Source organism: Oryzias melastigma, linkage group LG13 (genome assembly GCF_002922805.2).
Source record: "Oryzias melastigma strain HK-1 linkage group LG13, ASM292280v2, whole genome shotgun sequence".
Taxonomy (NCBI): Eukaryota; Metazoa; Chordata; class Actinopteri; order Beloniformes; family Adrianichthyidae; genus Oryzias; species Oryzias melastigma.
The window spans coordinates 22,733,599-22,755,199 of NC_050524.1; the positions used below are offsets into that span (position 1 = coordinate 22,733,599).

General features: G+C 39.8%; 1 protein-coding gene and 1 long non-coding RNA gene across 3 annotated transcripts in view; one reads left to right on the plus strand and one right to left on the minus strand.

Annotated features, from left to right (window-relative positions):
• Nucleotides 1–21,601, plus strand: part of LOC112149660 (cGMP-dependent 3',5'-cyclic phosphodiesterase) — a gene marked incomplete at its 3' end in the record, with an annotated part of 200,241 nt that overhangs the window by 2,284 nt on the left and 176,356 nt on the right.
• Nucleotides 15,009–20,460, minus strand: LOC118599501. Its single transcript, XR_004948883.1, has 2 exons — nucleotides 20,392–20,460; nucleotides 15,009–15,326 (listed from the first exon to the last, which is right to left on the minus strand). It is a non-coding gene; the product is annotated as an uncharacterized LOC118599501 (long non-coding RNA).

The following is a 21,601-nucleotide window of genomic DNA, read 5'->3' on the forward strand; positions in this document are numbered from 1 at the left end:
TTGAGCTGCTGGTCTCACCTGCTTCCCCTCAAACTGGAGCCGCTTTTGACTTTAAGGCAGCACAAAGGATTGGTGAAGGCCATGAGATGAGGCGTGACACTCGCACAAAACACTCCAGAGCAGATGTCATGCATTCATTGGGTGGAACAGACACCTGTTTCCATGGAGGGACAACAACGATTGTGCCTCTGAAAACCACTTTGTTTTTCTAGATTTAGAAAAAAATTGGAAAAGAGGCGGTTATTTCTGACAAAGGTCTGGTGATCCTGTAACAACCGTCTCGGCTTATAGCAGAGGATGAGTTCTTCGTGCTCTCCTGCCGTTCATTTAGCCTGATCATTTTAACAACCATCACACGTCACCCTCATGATGTGTGCGTTAGCGTGCCAGTGGGTGAGCACCTCAGTGGTCTCAGCCTGCAAAATATTGCTGTTTGTTGGAGCGTCGCCAGGAAGTCAGATTCCCCAGCCTCCTGCTGAGTACACAAACGCACACACACACTCGGAAATGCACAGCAGCAGTGGAGCTGTAACCTGACTCCTGATTAGTGTGTGTGTGTGTGTGTGAATAAAAGGGAAGAGGAAAGATGCTGATGTTGCACTGCCTTATCATCAGTAATGGTCTCATCAATACAGAAATATTCAGGGAGAGAGAGGAGGGATGTTTTTTTTTTTTAAAGTATTTGCATTTGTGTAGAAATATGCATGAATTTGACCTAAACGTATGGACTGTTAGACATTTCCTTGCTGCTTTTCACTTTAAATGGCATAAAAATGAAACTGCCAACACATGTGTAAGATGCAACTCCTATTAGTGAATGGGTATTTAGTTTTCTACTAAAACCATTGAGCATTTTGTGCTGGTGCAAACATGTTACAATACATTTAACTGGGGGGGGTAAGAATTGGAAGATGGACAATATTGTTGCAAAAGTTGAGTTGTGAATATTAAACCCCATGTTTGGTTGGTCGTATTTGAACATTGGGTAAAATGGTAAATGGCGAATACTTATTTAGCGCACGGCTATCTTCGGACACTTAGACACATGGCCAGGCAGGGCGGGAACCAAACCTGCAGTCATCTGATGAGAGGTCAACCGCTCCACCTCTGCTCCATGGTCACACCACAACTTGCAATGTTTAGGGCAAACATTCAAGATTAGCCCTCCAGAAAGAATCAAGATCCATTGATAACAAACAAAACAAATCTGTTCTTAAAAACTTGAAAATATGTGCAGTCAAAATGATTTTAACTCCAGAGAAATTCCCTCTGTTCCGTGCTCAAAGCAGAGCAGGACACCACGTTATAAATATGCCACCAAGCCAGCCAATCACAGACAGACCATTAATTAACGAACTAATTGATTGGAAGCATTTCTGACCAATCAGCATCAACCTTATGTCAAGACCAATAGAAGTTTTTATTTTGAAACCCGGAGCAGTTCCCGGTTCCTTGGCTTTTTGCCACAAATTGACACATCTGGAAATAGAACTCCTGCATAAAGCTGGAGATGCGGTGCGAAGAGACGGATGTCAGACACAGACATGACAAAAGTGATGAAACATTCCCATTGATTGATGAATGTTCTATTTTTTTGTGTCAATGTAACTTAACAGAGACGCTGCAAACGGCCCAGTATAAACCAGTCTTTTGTTACACATGCAACCAACAGGTGGTTTACCCGTGCGGTTACTGTGGGTTTTTGGGTTGTTCAGGCCTATGGAGGGTCATAGAGAGAGGAGGCTGTGCCTTAAAGGAGGTGTATAGAGGTGTAGGAGTTTTAAGGGAAGTCATAAAAATGGAATGTACCATTGTGGGAAGTGTAATGTGAACTATTCGAAAGGCACACTTATGACACACATGTGATGCCCTTAGGTCACACTCCAGTTGTCAGTAAGGTGCTGCCTCGTTATTGGCTGCAAGTGTATGCTGCATGCACGGGCCTTCACATGATACATATTTGCCCGTTGGATGTTCACACAAACTGTGATCTAATTGTCTGATTATCGGGCTGCACACTAGAAGCGCACACTAATAACGTGAAGAGCAATAAAAGGCTTCTTTTACAGTCTTCAGGATTTGGATTTCATTCGATACACCTCCGACTCACATACTTCACCCTCACCTGCCATTATGTGTTGTCTAAGTGTTGACTATGACCTGTCACTCAAAGCATGCTCTTAGAAAAAATGCATGAACCTTGTCACTCCACAGTGGTTTAGGACCTTTATTTTATTTATTTATTTTTTTGGCCTCCAGCCTCCATTTCCTGTGCAGGTTTGAGCCTTTTTCACCCATACTCAGCCACCTGAAAGGGCAACGGGGACTAAGGCTTGAGTTCAAGCTCAAATAGTCCAGTCCTAAACTGTTGGAGCTACAATGTAAATCTCTTTATTCATTCTTATTACTGTTAGTTTAATATTTTAAAATAAATAGTCATATTTCTGTCATTCGTTTGGTGAAGTTCCCCCTGGTTAGTCATCACATCCCAGTAATTAGGATCTTTCTTTCATTCTAATTGTCTGACCTTAAGGTCAGCTGATGCTCCTTAGCGTCAACCGTTCATCACTCTTAACCTTTGGAAGAAAATTGGCCAAAACACAGAAGAAGAGCAAATTTTAATGTAAATGTCAGCTGTTTTTTATTGCGTACAGCAGGTAAATGAAGACTGATCCATTTATTTTAATCTCTTATATTTATCACATAAAACAAACAAACAAAATACACTAAAACTTAGATTAAAAATGCCATAATTCCTGGTTTAAAATCAATCTGTATGTTTACACCATTGAACTCATGGAGAAAGTGAATCGCTGATTCCTTACTGCATGTATTTGAAAATGTCGAAAGTGTCAAACACGTATGCTGGGCAAATACAAAGATATTTTTCTGCATTTTCATTTTTTAGAAGTATTGTGAAACACAAATCACATTTCAAACCGAAACAAAACTGTGACCCAAAAATTAAGGATTAAATCATATTGTGGGGAAAGTGGATTGATCCCTAAAACTCACTATGTGACAGTCCAAAGGTGCAGCTTAATTATTCTGAATAAGATCAAATAATAAATTAGCTCAAATATGAAACTTCTTATCACTTAGATTCACAGTCTGATGCATTTCGAGTGTTCATCTCTTTGAATTTAGTAATGAGAAATGAAAACCTGAGATTCTCTGAAGATGGGAACGGTGGCGGGTGGTGGCGGAGTCACTGTTAAACACCTGCATCTATTTCCTGGGTCTTTAAAGACTCTGCCAGCCTGGATTAGTATGACAGGGAAGACTGCTGTTGTTAAGATGGGTGAAAAACAAAAGGGATGATGGGAAAGAAGCTGAAAGTTCACAACCGTGAGAAAATGAAGGAAAAAAATACGATGTGTATTTTAGTTGATGAAGGAATTGATTTTTTTACTCCTCACTGAAAACTCTTTGGTTTGTTTTATGCTGTAAGTGAAGGCATAGATTTTCACTTTAGTTAGAGGTCTTTTATTTTAGATGCTACTCACCTAAATCATCTGTTAAGTGGGGAAATATATTTACAGTCTCAGTCAATAAACAGCCGCCTGCTCACCCAGAGGAGATGTGACTGATGAGGCGCAGAATGTATTGATTCCAACATGGCTCACGTCAGCATTGGTGGCTTGGACGAGCCGAGGAGACTCAATGGGAAGAGAATTTTATATAGAGACATAAAAAAACAAAAGCTGAGTTTAAACCTGACAAAATAAAAGCCTGAAACCAGATGAAATAATCCAACACTGTCAAAAAGAGGAGAGAACTTTTTCAAATTCAAATTCAACTTTATTTATATAGCGCTTTTCCTGTTTTCAAGCATCTCAAAGTGCTTTCCACAGTAACATGAATAACAGTAAGACAGAAAGTCGAAAAAGCATACATAATAAAATATAATAAAAACAAATACAAATAAAAATAAATAAAAACACATTAAAAATCCAGCAACATTATCAACTCAGGGAGAATCATTTAGCAGAATACAGCTGTAATTAAAAAAAAATGCACCAAAAGTCCCTTTATCATGTGTAAACATCAAGTCATTTTATTTGCATTTCATGTTTTTCCTCATTATTGATTAAAGAAAAAAACCAGATTTTAGTTCTCTTTTTTCTTTTCTTTTTTTGTAGCTAAAATAGAACAGCACAACAGCATTATCTGTTTCTAGATTTAATGGATCTGAATATTTCAGGTTGGTTACATTTGTTTTTGCATATTGATGAGACACTCATGTGGTTTATCAAGTTTAATCAGCAAACTGTTGTTTTCATTTCATTTGTTTAGGAAAACGAGCAGAAAACCAACATTTGAAGCAGAAAGTTTATGCAGGAGCGACAAGCTTGATTTTAAGAGCATAAAATTGATAGAACAACATGAAAACAAGATTATTTAGGATTTAAATGATTAAACTAAAACATTTAATACAGGAAAAATATGCAAATATTTAGCATTCATGGTATTATTGACAAAATCCTATTATCTATTTATAATATAAGCTTTTAGATATAAAATGTGATTTTAGTCATCAATGTTTTGCAAATTTGAAACATGCACAGAAATCATGCACCTAAAAACTAATAATCTTGGCTGTGTGAAAAATAATACACATTTAGAAAGAAATACTGTTTAAAAACTTTTCTGTACATTTTTAACACTATAGGATTTATTAAGAAGTAAAATTACCGTTTAAACTGTTTACTCATACTAAAATGTTTAGACTGAATCATTTAAAAAGCACAACTTAAAAAAAGAAACAAACGAAATTAAAATGTGTCTAACATCGAGAGATGAAAGAGAACTGGTTTATTGTAAACATTAGATTTGACATGGCTTAAGCATGTTGTAGAATTTATTTTTTGTTGTTACTTGTTCTCAAATGTAAAACCATGGTTTAGTTTTAGTCATTTTTTTAAGTAAAAGCGATTTCATTGATGGACGCTGGAGCTTTGTTGTCTGGAAAGTTAAACATTTTTAGTTTCTGCAACTTGTCTGTCAAAGCATAACATGCTAAACACAAACAAATGAAAACTTTATGGTCAACAGGAAGTGAAATCATCAGCAGGTATTAAACGTAAGTCATCGGTGGAACCTGCACTGTGGTTGGTGATTTCTCAGTAAAAGGAATCTGACAGATCCCACCGCAGCAGCAGCAGCTCTTGTCATCCGTCTCATCTCTGTGGACTGCTGCTGCAGACAGGTGTTACCATGCGGGTTTGGGTGTGTGGGGGTGTGTGGGTGTGTGTGTGGAGCTGTGTCACCGTCAGTAATCAAATGGACAGCCATGCGTGTGCGCTCCGACGGGAAATGAAGGTGGAAGGTGAGGCAGCTGTTTGGGACACAGAGCTTTGGTCTAATTAGCAACATGATCATGTCTCCTCTGCAAGTGCTGATGGGAAGTCTGCTGCTGCCAGCTCCACTCATCCATAAGTTTGTTTCTGTGGTGTAACACCAGAATGGCTTTGAGCAGGGAAAGGCTTCAAGTCTGACATGATTCTTATTAAATTTTTACAAACTTGCTTCACACAAGGTCTCCAGATTTTCTGTAGGATCATGATTTTTTACATGGAGGTCATTTTTTTTAATTCACCTTTCTTCTTCAAGTAGTCAATATTTATTTTAACTTAACAATGAGTACTTTCTTAGTGTAAAAATGTTTCCAATGTTTTTGCAATCTGTTTTAATTTCACCTGAAGCTGATCTTGATCTGACCCCACAGAGGTCTGCTCTAAATGTTAGTTTCTCAATAGTCAAATTTACTCTAAACTGTCAGTTTTTACTCTAAAATGTCCTTTTATTTGTCTCATACGTGAGATTTCCATCATTCATTCAATCCCTCACTGCACTGAGACTACACACTCATGTTGGGACTTTTTACAGGGATGACAATCAGATTGGAAAAGATAAGGCCCAGTATTTCAAACATAATCCCATAGGATTAAACCTCCAGGATTAGATCTTGATTTAAAATTGAAAATTTCAAAGAAATTATTTTCCTGAAGAGTATTGGATTTTGGTGATCCAAATCAGCCTTTAATTCGTATTAAATGCTTCTGTCTGGTATTTCAAAAACCATCTGAGCAGATCTGAGCGAATTTGATCTGATCCAGCAAAGTTTTGAAATTCCGGGGTAAAAAAAATTCCTTCCGTGGAGTGGGATCAGGGGATTTGGCAATCCGGATCCCTTTAATCTTGATCTAAAGTTTTTAAATACTGGGCCTAAGAGATTGTAATAGTTCATCAGCTTCTGCTGAGTTGTGGTTTGTGATAGAATTTGATTTCATACTTCTGATATGACATCCTGCTTCTGTTTTTCTGATCAATCACTTGGTTTCCTTTAAAAGAAGTTCCTTTCTCCTCCTCAGATCTTCCATCTCTGGTCATTGAGTTGCTTGTTGAAGCTCAGCTACATTGCTGTTGTGAGGATGAGTGTCATTGATGCAGTCGCTGCTGTGCTCAGCCTCAGCAGAGGAGATGCTCGATACTTCTCCGAAGCCTCATGCTCTCTTTTTCTGTTATCGATCGGATTTATTGATCAGTCTACTCACAAATAAAGCCAATTAACCAGATGGAATTGTTGCTTTTTAGATATTTGAAGGCTGTTATGATTGTAAATGATATTACCCTTTTACTTATTAGATGATGGCTGAAAAATAGAAGAATGATTAGGAACCATAAACACATTAACTGCTCATTTGTATTCACAAGGGGGGCTGGTGGATTTTTTCTTTTCTATTATGACACAATAGTCTGTTTTATTGTTTCTCGTTCTTATTATTACTTTTCAGTTTGTATAAATTCAAAATTTTTATTGTATTTTGCAGCTTTTGCCAAATCAGCACATTTCCTTACATGCGAGTCAAATATAGGAGTAGGGGAAAATATAGCATGTGTGGCTAAATAATAATAATAATAAATAACATTTTTTAAAAGGCCACTTGTAGGAGTAAAACAATAATAACAAATGGGAGAGACAGAAATGTTGAGGAGGTGTTAAAAATATGACTTCCTAATCAGACGTATTTTGAGTTTTGATTTGAATTTGTTTTGGGACAGAGAGTCAAAGTTTTTCATATCTGGTGGAAGAGAGTTTAAGAGTTAGGGGGCGGAGCAGATGAAAGCCCCCATGCTTCAAGTTCACAACATGTAGGTCTACTTTCGAGTTTAAAAATGTTACATACATTTGCTTTTTTTAAAAATATGTCTTTAAATATGTCTTTTCATTCATTTTAATCCTATAACACTGGAGATATCATTGGTGCAACCTGATCACATGCTCTTTGACATATCGTAAATTTTCAACATTTTGCGTGATCAACATGAATTAGCGGATTCTGCCGTGGAGTCAAGCGACTTTTTATATCGGGGACACATTACTTGTGTAATTTGTTGCATATCATTGCAAAACCAGCTGGGATTACGTGTTGCATAAATGGTTGGAGAGTTACGTTAGTTGAAAAAATGTAAACACTGGAGCTAAAGCTCTGTTGTAAAGAGTTAAACCACTCGGATTTGACCCCATTTATCTGCTCTGTTAAGCTGTTTTAGATATAAAATGGAAAATTTAGAGATTATCAGGCTTTTAATAAACACTTCATATTATTTTCACAGCAGCAGTGGTGGAGATGCAGGGCGGTCGACCTCTGATCAGATGATCGGAGGTTCTGTTCCTTTTAAATTCAATTAAAATTAAATAAACTATTAGTTGTTTTTAAATATTATTATGTATTTTACCTGCTTAACTACCAGCCGAACCTTATTCCTCTTTTGACTCTGTTTAATTCAAACTATATATATATATGATAAACAAATAAATTCAGGCAGAAAAGAGAGTAAACGCTTCATCTTCACAGCATGTTCAACATGCCTGATGTCTTTTTGACCTGATAACATTCTCTTCATCAAGTGTTGTTTCACCTGCATTTATTAGGCCAGATGTAAAATATTGTTCCCTAATTTGACCTTAAGTTGCTTTGTTGAAGCTCAGAGCTTCATTGATGTTGTGAACAAGAGTATGACTGATGCTGTTTTTCTGATCTCATCATTTTTCCTGCAGAAAAATACAGAATTGACTCTGAGGATTCATTATAATCTTTATATTTTCTTCTCAGCGTCCCAGAATTAAAGGGTTAATACATGGTTATTTTACGTTACAATTTGTGATCCAGACAAATTCGACAAATTCTAATTTATATTTTGACTTTACTGGTGTAGAATCGGATTTCTTTTAAGTTTAAAAAAACATTGCAGTTTTGTGTTGTAACTGAGAGGAACAGAGCTTTGAGGAGAAGAAAAAGAGATGATTAAACGAGCAGAAACTCTGACTGACTTCAAGAGCCAGATCAGCATCGGTCCCCTGCTGGGAGAGCACACAGACCACTCCGCCTCAGCTCAACATTTCAGAAGCACAGCTGTGTCAGACAAAAAAAGGGAAGCAGTGCGCTCCGAAAACCCCTATTTAACTTGCACCACCACCTGCCTGCTGTTTAGTAAACTATCCATATAATAGCACTGATGATCTAACCTTGTCTTTTGGGCCTGATGTTTCTGCAGGGGTTTATGGGATGGTGAGTTCAGATCATGAAGCAGAGATCCACAGATGTGAGAGGCATCAGGACCTGTTAGCTGCTCCTGCTGTGTTGTGATGATGTCCTGCAGAAACTGAAGGCAGCACACACAGGCAGAGCAGTTACCTCAATGCAAGACATTTGCTTCTTTTGCAACCGAAGTATTCAGTTTGTTGCTAGGTAACATTTTGCAATAAATAATGCAGCCTCAAAGGTTAGGCAAATAAATCCTGGTATGTTGCAAAAGGGAGACCAAATGTTGGCGGCGGACCAAAGGAGGTAAAATTTCCCATCCTGATTGAGTCCAATGTGTTTAAAAATGCTTGTAAAAAAGTTTGAAACTGGAAGAGTGGAATAAATCAAAATACATTAACAGCCCTGAGGAACAGGGTAGATGTGATGTAGGACCCAAAAGGCCGGAGACCAGGTTTGGTGGCAGAAACTTTCCATAAACATTCAATAAAAAAAGCTTGACATGACAAATCCAAGATAGTAACAAAAAGGTAACAAAGTAGGTGACCTGCCCATGAAGAACCAAAAACCAGACACAAATCAAGTCAACCTAAACCTGGTGTGACTTAATGGAGGAATCTGAAAACAGAACATGACAAGAACTGCGGAAATGTCACTAGAAACACAAACCAAAGTGCTTAATCCTCACAGTACCCCTCCCCAAAGGGACAGATCCCAGATGGCCTATTAGATTTAAACACTTAGGAGGAGGGGATCTAGTGAAGCAGCAGATCTAAAGCAAAACTAGAAAACAGTTTAGGTTCCTTTAGCCAAAGGAAGATGAAGGTGTATCATGGAGAACCTCGTCTTCAGGAACAGGAAGAGGGAGGACCGAAAACATTAAGGGATCATGATTAAGGGGACCATTCACTGCAACAGGTCACATGAAGAAGAGCGATCCTAGTGACCCCCCACAGGAGCAGGAAACATAAAGAAGAGTGGCCCGGGGACCTTTTGGGTTGGTTGGTTTATTACAAAAAAATGTTGTGAGGAATATACAATTTGGGATATAATTATGTTCGATTAGTAAAGCAAATTGAGCAGAGCCATCCTCCCATATTTTAGGACTAAAGACAGCATATGAGAACTTGCCTTGATGACCCCTACCCCCTTACGTTCCAAACAGGAAGCTAAAATACTTCTATTGAGACATAAACAGCCATTCTATTTGTAAAAATAACCAATTTTTGCTCCAATACCTTTTTTTTATACGTTCTTAATTATCCTCTTTCTTTAAATATTTTTTTTTCTGTAGCACAAGATTTTCAAGTCATAACCTAACCAATCAGATGCTTCAACAAAAGTAGGTGGACACTACACCATTATTCGTTTTTTCTTAGAGAACAAAAACGGATTGAGGCGTCACTGAAGGAAGACAAGATATCGAAGGAAAGTTCTGAGAGAGTCTGGATGTTTGACCTTCTGACACAGTTCCTCTGACATTTATGCAACGTGAAGACATTTCTCCAAACAAATATGCTGCCGCTGTCCTTGACTTAGAATGCTCTGAAGCAGGAACAAAAGCTCTGCCACGGGCAAATACGAGGCTGCAAAATGAGATTGTACACAGAAAAAGATCTGCAGCCCCCCATGCACACACACACACACACACATGCATCCAAGTAAACAGTCAGATGATAATCTGTCTTTGTTGTGAGATGAGGTGAAAGCCATTTGCTTTCAGAACTCTGACATGCTAATAACCCCCAGGAAGCCCCCCCACACACTGACACTTTCACTTCTGAATTTATTATGACCTCTAAATGTTAACACGCTGTGACAGACACCAGTGAACACACACACACAGATGGTCCCTCTCTGCTGCTCCAATTCTAACTTTTCATTAGTTTATGCTTCTTACAGGCCAGGGCTCTGCTTGGTGTGTGTATTTAGTGTGTTTGTGTTTGTCTGTGTGCAATTAGTTGGTGTGTAGTGCAGTGATGCTTTGTAACTTGTCAGTTTGTCTCTCCTCATCTTCCTCTCTCTGTCATCCATGATCCCAGCTGGTCCCCTTTAACACTCATCCTGTCAAGCTGTAGTCACATGCACGCACACACACACTTGAGAGTGTACATGAACGCACTGGACAAAAATACTCATAGTCATATTTGCTGACAGGAGTTTCTTTGGCTTTCTAACATTCTGTTTCTTGTTTGTTTTTTTTGTTTTTTTTGTTTGTTTTCAGGTAAAGCAAATATAAAAAAAAAAATCTGCCAACAGCAGTATTTCTGCTTGTCTGCGTCCTCCTAAAGTACGGTAGTTCTACAGTATTTCTTGCCCAGTGCTGCAGCTGCTGCTGCTGGATGTTGGTGTATTCCACATGGACCTGGAGTGTAAAGGTGTGGCGTGGCTTAGGCGATGCACCCAGGTGCAGCTTCACTCTCAACATCAAAGTCCACATGTGAGGAGTTTATATCTCCTTCAAAGCACTCTGGGGAAGAAGGCGAGTTTAAGTCTTTGAGCTTGTTTCTCCTTTTTCATGTCCTTTTCAGGAGCTTCCTCATGGATTGATGTGTAAAAGCAGGCACGGCTTTAATCTCTTTTGTCTTTTTCTTTTTTTGTGAAAGTGGCTGCGCTGTAATCTCTGTGCCAGAGCGCGGCCGTTCCTCGACAGTCGAGGAGGTTACTTTGATGTCACCAACAATTTGAAGCAGCGATGAGGAGTGGAAGTAGCTTTGGTTGGAGGAAATCGGGTTCTTCCTCATGTCCGTGTTGTTTCTAGTTTGCAGCCGATCAAACTATTCGCTGCTTGAAATGTGTTTCGGATTCAGAAGTTTAGCTCAAGACATCCAAGACAGTCAAATGCAGTTACGCTTTCTATCCTCTGGAACTTATCATGTTTGAAACTGTTAAAAACCTTAGTTGATTAAAGTTGAATCTTTAATTCTCTAGGATGTTCTTTGAGAATAATTTAGGATGCTACATCTCACATGATGAGGAATCAAACACTGGATGGCATTATAGGAGGCAACGATAAAATCAAACCCCATCCATCCAGACTTCCCTCTCCCGGTCACTTCCTCCAGCTCCTCTGGGGGGACCCTGAGGTGTTCTCAGGCAAGTTGAAAGACGTAGTCTGGGTCTTCCCTTGGTACTCCACCCTGTGGGACAAGCCCAAATCAGGCATCTGGACCAGATGTCTGAGCCACCTTACCTGACTCCTTTTGATGTGGAGGAGCTGCAGCTCTACTCTGAGCTCCTAACCCTATCTCTAAAGTCTTAGTCACCTGCACTCATAAGGGGGTTGCCCCGTATGGTTTCTGCAGGCTTTTGGGTTTCTTCAGACCCGTGGAGGGGCATAGAAGGGAGTGGCCGCATCTTGACGGGGTCGGGTGTGTCTTGCAGTTCCCTTGATACTCATGATCCCACCTTACGTCATGTGGTAAGTGTATTGTGAAGTATTTGTAAGGCTAAGAAAAGTTGCACATTCTCGTGACGTACAGGTGATGCTGTTGTTTGTTGTCCTTACGCCACACTCTAGTTTTTAGTAAGATGGAAGCACTGGCTCCTTACTTACTGCACGCAAATGCTGTGTGGACGAGGTGTGCACGTGATACGTGAGTGCCAGTACAACACCCCCTGAATGTCCAAACAAACATATACTCAGGTTGTGTAATTCAATTTTTAACTATCAGGCTAAAGGCAATGAGCGCATAATGATCAGGTGAACAGAATTAACCTTGCTGCAGGATTTGTGGGGCTTCAAAAAATGTAAAAATCTTTACGACATGCCTGCATTTCCCCTACTTCATTTACTCTTGAGTGTTGTATAAGTGTTCGTGACAACCTGGAATCAGCTTTCACTAATTCGCACAGGTAGTTTGGCTGAGAGTTTTTACTTCAGATGCCCTTCCTGACATTACATTTTCAAGGCACAGGGAAGCTCCGATTGGCAACAGCACAAAAAGTCTTGCCTAGATACTCACACTTAGCTTATTGCACGCCCTGGAAAGCAAACCCGAGTTTCATGCAAGAGTGTCTTATTTTCAGCCAACTGAACAATCCAGCCGCCTTACCCAGTGGTCTATGACCTTGATATTTTGTGTAGGTCACCCACAGTACTTGCCCCATACCGGTTTGTCCATTTTCCACCCTCAGACAGCCCATTTCCACCCATAAGGGTAGTTGGGACTGAGGCTTTAGGGAGCGCCCAGCCACCCTGAGGAGGACGCTCATTTTATCCGCTTGTTTGACTTTGCTTGTTTGGTCATGACCCAGAGCTCGTGACCATAGGTGAGGGTGTGCATCAAAGCACATTATTTCTAATGGAAGTGCACATGCTGAACTTGCATTTTTGAAAGTTCCATTCACTAAAGAACTTCCATTTTCTCCATTAATGCCACTCCTTCAATCTTCTATAATCAGACATTTGGACCACCACCTTTCTTCTCTTTTGAGGTAGTTTCTTTCAAAACTGTTTGTTTTTTCAGAATTTAGCCACTAAAGAAGGTCAGAAGGGACACGACCACCTTCTGTCTGGATTCAGTAGAGAATGATCCAAATTCACCGTGAAGATTATCATGTTGTTAGTCTTGCTGAGCATCCAGTGTCCCTGCCCTCTGTATTTGCTCAAACGCAGCAGACCGACTCTTTGTTCTTGATAACTTCTGACTTTGACGGAGGAAACACCTGAAGGTACCGCTGTCAGACACACAGGCACGGGGATGGATGCAACAGCTGAGTTTCAAAGATCCCTTTTATGTTTTCCTGTTTGTTTTAGGAGCAGAACATCAAAACAGTTGGAGCGTTTGCGGACTCCTCTGCCTCTCCTCATCCTCCTCCACCCCTTTGGTCTCATTTGTTAAGGATTTGTTAGACGCCTTGTCCTTTTGATTTTTCTGAAAGGTGTAAAAACGTTTAGACTTTTGTATGTGCAGGATAGGGAAAGCTTTTGTTCCATAATTTTTGAATTTTATTTTAAATCATCTGAGCTGATCTCTTCCTTTATTTCTTTGGACAATCATCCACCCTGGAGGGTGAGGATCTTCACAGTAACCAGTTTGTGAAATCAGGAAATGGTCATATTTTAAAAATCCTTCAGATGAAACTCTACCAACCCCAAAACAGCTAAATATTCAAACAGATTTGGATTTCTTTTACTGGGAACATTTGTTAAATATGTAAATATGAACAGATTAATTGAGATGCATTAACAACTTAGATGAGCTCCGTGAGTTTATTGAAGAACGCCTGAAAGCATTTTGACCTCTGACAGCAGAGAAAACTCAGCAGAGCAGGAGGTGGAGTCACGTCAAAATACCCTGAAAGAAAACACAATTTTTCGCTTTTAGTGACATACAATCTTCTTTCGTTTTTCACTTGACAACCGTAGCGTCAGCTGAGAGTTTTTTAAAGACAGAAATGTTGCTGTCAAGTGTTTTTTTGTGGCTCAGCAGCACCATTGAATTATTAGCTGCCACTCTGTGATGGTATGAATTCAAAAAGATGCTTTTCAATTTGACGTGCTTTGATAGAACTGACAGAAATATGCAAATTATTAAACTAAAGTAGCAGTATTATCCTTAAAATGTTAGAAAACTGTATAGTTTAGCTGAGAAACATTACGAAAATTCCTTATAAAGTATTTAGGAGAATTTTAAATTGATCTTTTATGGAATTTTTGTATCCAGACAGACATCCTGCACTTCTTCGCTCACGTTTCTAACTCTTAGCAACCCCCCATAAACCAGATCCTGAATATTAAAGTGGCTTTAAGGTGTGCACACACATCTCACAAGCTTTTTCTCCTGTTCTCATACATTATACATCACATATGAGACCAAACGGCTTTCTCTTTTCCTCCATTTCTTTTCTTTCTCCTTTCATCTTAGGCTTTTACCTCTTGTCTTCATCTGTGCAGTAATGTTGTCCCTCTCTCCTCCTGCATCTCTCACCAGTTTCTCTTCTTACTGCCTCGTCGTGTTATGGGTATTTAAACCCCAGCAGTGATTCATTCATAAATCCACACTAGCTGGTCTTTCCTAGAAAGCAGGGACATCAACAGGAGGAGATTTGAGAAACGATAAAACCTGAAGAAGTGACTGGAACTTTTGACAAGTACTTGATATTTAACCATGAAGTGAAGAAGAAACGAGCCCGATTTAGGTTAGGACTGTTGGATTCTCACTTTAAATCAATTATGCATTTATGTGATATATTTTTGTGTCATGGATTGTATACCTAAGAGTGTTTTCATGAAGTGGCATCATAACTTTCACCTGATTGCACACTTCACTCAGGAATGAGATGCAATAATCGTGATTTTTGACAGTAATTTACTCCAAAATTAGTCAGTAGAACAGCCGTTGAATTTCTGGGATTGTAAGTATGGCTAAATAGCCTTTAAAAAAACATAATTAAAGGAAATGTGCATATTTTTAGTCTTTACAGTTAGTTTTTAGCTTTAAGGTTGGAGACTAATTTTTGTTTTTTGTCATTTTACTTTTTTTTCTTTATTTTTGTGAGGGTCTATTTGCTTGGTCGGGATGATTTCACAAAAACCTTCCCACAACTCCCTTCAGTCCAGCTGGAGAAATCAAGCAGGCATTTTCAGAGAGGTGGATAAGTGAAGATCCGGCGCATCGATGTGAGGGTCAAACCTGATATTTGAGGCAAAAGCCCATAAAGAATGAGACTTTTGGGGTCAGGAAGAGGAGCTGCTTGAGGAGTGAATAATATAGCACATCCAAGGGGTCCACCCCGTCACCATGGCAACCAGATTGGCCAGGCGGCATGAGTCTTTTGGCAGAAGAAAAAAAAAAAACAAGCAATGAAGCAGTTTCACTTCTGAAGCTCTTTAGTGCGTGTGCGTTTAATGTCTTGTCTTAATTGAAGGTCAGATAAAAGTCAGTTGACATCACAGAAAGAGTGACACTTCTGAAGTTCTTCTCTGAAGTCTCAGTGTGGTTCTCTGAACGGTTCCAGTACATAGGTGTTCCTGTTCTCAACTATCCAACTGTCAGGGCCCAACTGGCAATTCAATGAATGCAATGTCTGCATGATTTCCAGATATCCAGGCCCTGCTCATGACTGACTATGTGGTTCAGGTGTGTCCGGCCAATTGAAACATGCCAGAGCAGGGTATGTAAGAAAACATGCAGGAATGCGGCCTTTAAGGTCTGGCGTTACCTATCCCTGGACTAGAGTGTAGTGTAACTCCACCGTATCACCCGTACCACATACATTTGTGCAACTTACAAACTTTTTACGATACACAACAGCAGAATCTTCCATTTTGATGATGTTCCTTAAGGTGGCCATATGAGCCTCAAGGGAACTGCAATACACACCTGCACTCCCCTTAAAATGCAGCCCCCCCCCGTACAGGTCATGTTACTAAGGCTTAATTGCCGTACTCTCTCTTTTTGTTTGAAGCTGCATGTCTTTAAATGCTTAGTGCATGCTAAGCCTCGAAGTGTCTCTCAAAACACAAAAGTGTATTGAGTTTTGTTTACCTTGATTACCAAAAAACTATCCGTCAGGCTGTTTGTCACCTCAGCAAAAACAGTAATGTTTATTTTTCTGGTAAAAAAATACAATAAAATTAAATGAAAGCTTTTCTGAGATAACGTGACAAATTTCTGGATTCATGCACTTCTGACCCAATATTGAAAAGTAAATGAATACATATACAACTCTGCACACTGAACTACATTTTGTCAAACACTACGAGGAACTTTTGCAAATGTGTTTTCAAATCTAGCACTCATCAGTGATGTTTTTTTGTTGCAAAAACTTTTCCAAACTGCTGAGTCATTCTGTGTGGATTCAGATTTAAACTTCAGCAACAAGAGTTTGTGAATGAAGCTGCACCCTTTGGCAAACTGAACACACTTTGTACAGGAGTCACAGCATGGAGGAGATTTACAGACAAAATTTAGACAATTATGATGCAAAACATAATGCACTGTCAAAAAAAAAAAAAAAATCCTGCAAAATTGAACAGAAAAAATGAAGGGTCACTGTAGTAGCCTTTTGTGGAACAGGTTAAACATGTTTGTGTGTCATTGAACACCTGCAGGCTGTAAATGTCACACTATGGATTAGTTTTCTCTGGCTTGTTGGATCAAATATCCTCTTTGGATAAACAAGGTCAAGTTTGCCAAAGAAAGGCTGAATCCGCTTCCCTACCCCTACGGCTTCTTCCTATCCCTACATTTATCCCTCAAACTGGAGAGATATGGAACAATAGTGTCTTCAATTTGGACGTTACTACCACATGATGATATCATAGATATATCATTATTTATATTTAAATGTACACTTCTGTGCTTTAGAGCACATTACAGTATGAAGAAATGTGTTTCTCCTCCGTGTCACCGGTGCGACACAGATCACCCTACGGAGCTGGCTATGCATCTAGAGACAGAAGAATAGCCAGTTCCAAGTCACTACAGCTCTTTCTTAAAAAAAAAAACCTTTTGGACATCACTACAGCTTGCCCCTATAGTTGGAGCAATATGGAGGAGTAGAGAAGCAATTTGGATTCAGCAAAAGACCTCAGCAAAATTTGTTGCACAATGGGCTGCATGGTGGCGCAGTGGTTAGCGCTCTTGCCTCACAGCGAGAAGGCCCCGGTTCGAATCCCGGCTGGGACCTTTCTGTGTGGAGTTTGCATGTTCTCCCTGTGCATGCGTGGGTTTTCACCGGGGACTCCGGCTTCCTCCCACCGTCCAAAAACATGCTTCATAGGTTCATTGGTGACTCTAAATTGCCCCTAGGTGTGAATGTGAGAGTGAATGGGTGTGTGATTGAGGCCCTTTGACAGACTGGCGGCCTGTCCAGGGTGTACCCCGCCTTCGCCCTTCAGTAGCCGGGATAGGCTCCAGCACCCCCGCGACCCCGAAGGGGAAGAAGCGGTCAGGAAGATGGATGGATGGATGAATTGTTGCACAATGACCGACAACTCTGACCCCTTTTTCTTGCATTGAGCACCCGAAGGCGCCCCTTTAGAACGATCATCTCCGTGTTCGGTCAGGAGTCACGGTTGGCTTCATTTACAGCGTCAGTCAGTCGATGTGGTATAAAGAGGTGTTGTTGTTTATCCACAGTCTGTTTACACTGATTTACCATAACAGTCTGACCGTTCTTTCACACACAGACACCTTCATAGATGGTTGGGAACCGGCGGTAACGGTTCTTTGTTCTCAATGACAGAGATGGAAGACAGCAGAGGGTGATGCTTTGTAGATGATAGAGATGTGATACGCTCGTTACAGTAGGACATATTGTCCAATAACCATTGTGCCCAGCGAGCTGCCAAATTGTTTCCTGTCAGTGTGTGCATCAGCGCGTGTCTGTGTGTGCGTGAATGACTGCTTTTGTGAAAGCAGCTGTTAGGAGTGCCTCCTATCAGCTTTGTAACAGGAAGGCTGGATCCTTCCTGTTACAAAGCTGACCCCATTAAAGGAGGGAGAGGAGACCTAATTGGCTGACAACAGGACATCAGAGTTGACACTCCGGTTTGCATCATGAACCAGATTTTCTTCTCTGGCTTGAACTCCTGTCATGACTGTAACCGAGCCAAACTTCTTCATTCAGAGTTCCAGCTCAGGTTTGGTAGGCAAGAAAGTTCACATACCCTCATATGCTGTTCAGCTTTGTTGGTTTGTATTGAAGTTTGATCACAATTATTATTTAGCATCCTGCTACTAAAACACCTTGTCGTGGTTTTTGATGTTGAGCTGCTCCTGCTGTTAATCCTGTATCTAAACAAACCTTCTCCATTTAACTCCATGCATCCACATTTCCTTCAGTGATGGATCCATGAAGAGTTTAAAATGTCAATGAACTTTACTCTGAAACATAAATTTGACAAATAACTTCAGAGCAAAAAGTAAAAGAAAAGCAATCATCACTGTTAGTGTGTGTTTGCCTATGATCTGTAAATCCGGACATACTGAAGTACTTTTCTTTAAATGTTGGGGTTCTGAGTAAAAACCAGAAACACACGTGTGCCCTGACACACGGATGCGCATATGAAGCTTCATGTCCTGCTGTGCAGAAAGTTGAGCTGGAAGATGAAAGGAAACCGCTGAACACCCCGTCAGGGTGATGGCTTTACTCATATGAGTAAGTGTGGATTTTTAATAACACACATGCACGCACTTGCACAAACATGCACATGCATACATACTCATAAACATGCACACACATGAACAAATGCATAAGCATGCACATACATATCTCTATACTATATATATATATATATATATATATATATATATATATATATGCACACAAACACACACATTTACATGCATACATATATACAAATGCATGCACAGACATAAATGCACAATATTCATGCACACTCATGCACCAATTCAGATCCATATATGCACACACATACATGTCTACACACATATATGCAAATACATAAATGCACACGCATGCATACATACACATACCTGCACACATGGTCGGATGCAGACTCATTTGTGCACATATACAGAAATGCACACATTAATTAGAAAAAAAAACATACACACACACAGAAGCAGACTCAGACATACCTACAGCCAAACTCACAGACATGCACGCACACACATGTGCACACACACATGCTCACATACATGCACTCACAAATACACAGACATAAACACACGCCAACACACACACCAGAGAAATACACACAGACATGCACACACGCAGACTTACAGACATATACACACACAGATGTACACACATCCGTGCCCACACACTGGTCCCTTAGGGAGGTTTTTCTTCTATTGCCGTTAATGAACACAATGGTGTTAAAGAGATAACACTAAACTGGACTCATTAAAATGAGCTTTTGTGCTTTCTATGAGAGTGATTCACGAGGAGACAGGAGGAGAGTGTGATTAAATGAGGAGGAAAGGAAGTCTTCAGGCCGCTGAGCTGCTTAATTACCTTGCTTTGGAAAATTACGTTAGCAAAGGTAAAGGTACAGGATCAAATGTTGCTTAATATTTATTTGTGTGTTGTTATGAGAATGTTACTTGCTGTGTGTGTGTTTGTGTGTCAGTGGCTGGGCCTCATCTCATGCTTTCTGACTTGCGTGCTCTTTGGGAGCCCTCCTCACTGCTCCATTTACTTTGCTCTGCTGGCTCCGGCGCCTGTGTGTGTTTTTTAGATGAGGTGTGTGTTCGTGTGGGATCAGTCTTGTTTTTGTTGTGCTGCACTTTTTGATTAAACTTATTTTTGACCTCTTCTTTCATCCTGGATTCTTTGTTTTCCCAGTATTTTCTGCAGCAACTTCTTCTCTTTTCGTAGTATTTGTTCAGTGTTTTAGTTAAATCTAATCAATTTATTGTCTGAATCGTTTTTTTTAAATCTTTGTCATTGTTTCACTCTGTGTCACACTTGATGAATTTGCCGTGCTTAAGCAGTGTAATGCGCCTGTTTTTTGCAAAAGAAAACACCAAATTAGGTTGTTCATCAACCGTAATTCCTGAAACCAACAGTGACCTTCTCATCTTCAGATCTCCACTAGAGCCACAACTTTAAACTTTTCCTTAATTACATGGAATTTCACATGTTTCAAGAACAAAATAAAGATCATCAGACTCACTCTGATAAAAGCATGTATGTATTTGGTTTGTTTTTAGCATTTTCTTGTGAAATTTTTCTCATGCATCAAAAATCTTAAACATTATAAATCTCAGGTTCTCAGATCAAAAATGTCAAAAGATCTTCCAAAATCACGATTTTCTTTTGCAGAAATTAATGAACCTTTGATTCTTTTTTGAACGATCATGTTATCTTTTCTGCTTTTGGTTTTGCTGAATGAATAAATGAGTTTATTAGTCTGTTGACTCACCGTAAGAAAAATGTGAGCTGTTTATGGGAGCTGGCTGGATGGTAATGATTATCCCGCTGGAGCTGCTAATCAAAGTGTGCTAAAGTACAGTCTGAGGAAAGCTGGAAACTTGATTTAAACTTCAAAGAGGAATCTGGCGATCAAGGGTTATCTGTCTGGTGAAAGGTCGCTTTAAGGATGAGCAGCAGCAGCGTATCAGTGCTGCAGAGCTCTCACCTCCTCTGCATACACTCCTGCAGAGTTTCCATCTGAAATGTCACCATTTGCATTTGCTCTCTTCCTTCCGCCGTGTTCGTTTTTAGCTGGATTTGTGTCCCGAGTTGCTTTTGCTCAGAGGTCATTTCTCGTCAGAAACTGTCGCTTTGTGAGCGTCTGAGTTGTAATCTTGTGACTGTAGGATGAGGACAGACACTTCAAGACTGCAGGATCACATTTGTGTTTGGATTTTTTCCCCGTGCAGCGCCTGCAGGCGTGATATCTAATTCTACTGGTGTGTAAATGTAGGTGTGTGTATATGCACACGGTTATCTCCGGCGTCACACAGGAACTGAACCAACATGGGCCTTATCGCTCCCAACACTTGCAGTGTGTTTGCACACACCTGCACACCTTTATTTCCTTTCTGCTGAACTGAATTTGTTCAGTGTAATTAGAAGAAGCAACTGTTTATGGGTCTGTTGGCCTGTTGGGCAAGGGGTTGCATGAAAATAGTATTTCATGTCCATGTAATTATAGCCTATGAAGACATAGTTAAAGCCATGAATGCACAATGAACAAAGTATATGGAAAATTCTGTATTTATGATTCAATTTGATTAAATAGTGTAACAGAATCCAAAAATCAGCAACGTCGGTCATGCATTTTTATGGATCAACCTAACCCTTTATCACCGAAGCTGTCGCCAGTGGCAGCAAAAGAACACATGCCATCTGAATTACAGGAACATAAAAATGCATAATTACATGTGATAAAAAGAGAAGTAAAATATAAATGATACTACAGATGGAGACGCCCAACCCTCTTTGTTTAAGATGGCTTTGACGTCAGTAAACACCTGGTCCACAGAACGACTGCTCACTCCTTTGACCGTTCATACGATTAATGTAACTATATTAGATTCTGAAGCTGTGAAATGGTGCACGGCTTCTTCTCTCAGCTTCTGTCAGAATTACATTAAATGGGTAAATGGTTGAATTCAAATATAGGGTAT